Raw genomic sequence first — 2,500 nt, forward strand, 5'->3', positions numbered from 1 at the left:
GTGGGCATGATAAACCCAGTCCTGTTTTTCAGCGCTTTGTTCCTGCAGTTCAATCTGGGGAGGGCGGTAGGGCGGGAGCCACCGGGGTGGGCTAGGAGTGTCCTGCAGTGGTGGCCGAGATATTGGGACCTATGGCGGGAGGGGGGGAGGGTAGTGGCACTGCGAAGGGGGGGCCCCGGGGGGGGTGAGTTATTGCAAGACCCTAGTGAAATTGGTGAGGGTGTGGGGGCTGACGGTGGGGGAGGTGAAGGCAGGACAACGGGGGGTCTGGATGGACAGAGTACGGGCGCAGGTGTTCTCAGCTCCTCTGGCGCTGAGGGACGCGCCGGCCCCACGGATGCAGCAGGGGTTACGGTTGATTGCTTCGAACCGCATCCCGGTGAAGTATAAAGACCTGGCGTGGCTGTCCTTTCACGGTAGACTGTACGTCCGAGGAAATTTGAAATATCGCAATGTGCGGGATAGAGGGTGCCCACGGGAGGAATGTGCTGGAACTGAAGAGACGATGGAGCATTTCCTGGTGAGGTGCCCATTTACAGTCCAGGTCTCTGACCGGGTTTCCTCGTTGCTGCAGATCCCCAGTTTCCGCAACTACAGCTATGCGGACTGGGTGTACGGCCCAGAGGGTGGAGGGGGACGCGGGGATCCGGTAACACGCTTTCTGATTTCGGTGATATTGCGGTACTGCCTCTGGATGGCGCGCTGCAGGGTGTCCCTGTACCAGGAGGTCCGGCCGGCGGAGGTAGTCAGCTGGGATGTGGTAAGGGCGGTGCAGGAAGCGGCAAAGTGGGAAAGGGTGGAAAAAGGGGTGGGGGTGGCTTCGAGGTGGTGGAGGACACGTGAGGCTTAAGCCACCATGAGGGGACATGCTTCCCAGGGGATTGTGTGCCAGTTGTCTGAAGGGGTTGTGGGGGGTCGGGGGGGGGGGTTGATCCATTGTATTATTGAGGAGGGGGTGTACATAGATAGGCAGACCATGTCTAGCTAGGAGCCTGGGGTTTGATTTGCATGTCCGGTTTTTTTTTCTTGGGTTTTTCTAATACACAGTTTCCACTGTAGTATTGAGGAGGGGAGGGTGTGTACATAGATAGGAGGACTGTGTATAGCTAGGGGCTTGTTTTTGATTTGTATGTTATTTGTTTTTAGTTTTTTCCAATAAAAAGAGTTTTCCAGTCTGCCCAACAAGATAAACTCATATGTGCTACTTCTTGTGTATACCTTACCTTGATTTGTATCTGCCATTTTCAGGGCACAGACCGTAGAAGTCTGCCCAGCACTAGCCCCGCCTCCCAACCACTAGTCCCGCCTCCCCCCACCGGCTCTGCCACCCAATCTCGGCTAAGCTTCCGAGGATCCATTCCTTCTGAACAGGATTCCTTTATGTTTATCCCATGCATTTTTGAATTCCGTTACCGTTTTCATCTCAACCACCTTCCGTGGGAGGGCATTCCAAGCATCCACCACTCTCTCCGTGGAAAAATACTTCCTGGCATTTTTCTTGAGTCTGCTCCCCTTCAATCTCATTTCTAGTGGGACCTGTGATTTCTGTTGACCGTTTGCAGAGGTTTCTGCCATTTTCCTCTTTCTTGTTTTAAAAATTTGCTTATTAGTTTTGTTTCTTGTTAGGTGGTTGCCAGAGAGCTTGTGCTGAAGGATCAGGGGATATTTCTTTCAATGATTCATCCTCTCTGGAAGAAAGAAGAGAAGAGACAAGACACAATTTAACAGACATGAAAAAAGGCATTTCCACGGAGGAAAAATTCACAAAGAAGAGGGTCATTATGGGGTCCTTTTACTAAGCTGTGGCAAAAGGGGGCCTGTGTTTGTATTTATTTATTTAAATTACTACCAAGTATTACACTTGAACAGAAAAGATATCACATCAAGGAAATATTTACATAAAATAAATTGAGGTAATCATAAATCAGAATAAGCAAACTCAAGTCCTCAATTATTGATCCAAGATTAACTTATATGGAGTTATACAACGAAAATGTTTTAAGGGAAATTATTGAACCTGTCTAATAGCAAAGTTCCATTTTCATATTATGCTCGTTACATGTTAATATCAACCTTAACATATATGGGGACCTGTGTTTTTGATGTGTGCTGAGGCCCCTTTTTACTGCAGTGGGTAAAAGGCTGGGGCAGTGCGGCAAGTGAAGCACTTACCGTGGCAGCCATTTTGGGGCAAAGCATTTATCGCCACCCGTTGAGGTGGTGGGAAGGGCTCCGTGCAGCACTGCCCGATTACCACCAGGTAAACACTGGCGCTACAAAATTGTACTGCCCGGCTAACTTATGAGACCTTACCACTGTCAATGGGTGGCGGTAAGGTCTCAGGCCCAAAATGGATGTGCGCCAATTTTCATTTTGCCGCATGGACCCCTTAGAATTTTATGTGCATCGTCACAGAATAAGCTTAGACAGTTTATTCTAATTACTGCCAATTAGTGTCAATAATTGCTTATTATATTTATATTTATGTTTATGTTTATTG

The sequence above is a fragment of the Microcaecilia unicolor genome, chromosome 5 (genome assembly GCF_901765095.1).
Source record: "Microcaecilia unicolor chromosome 5, aMicUni1.1, whole genome shotgun sequence".
Lineage (NCBI taxonomy): Eukaryota > Metazoa > Chordata > Amphibia > Gymnophiona > Siphonopidae > Microcaecilia > Microcaecilia unicolor.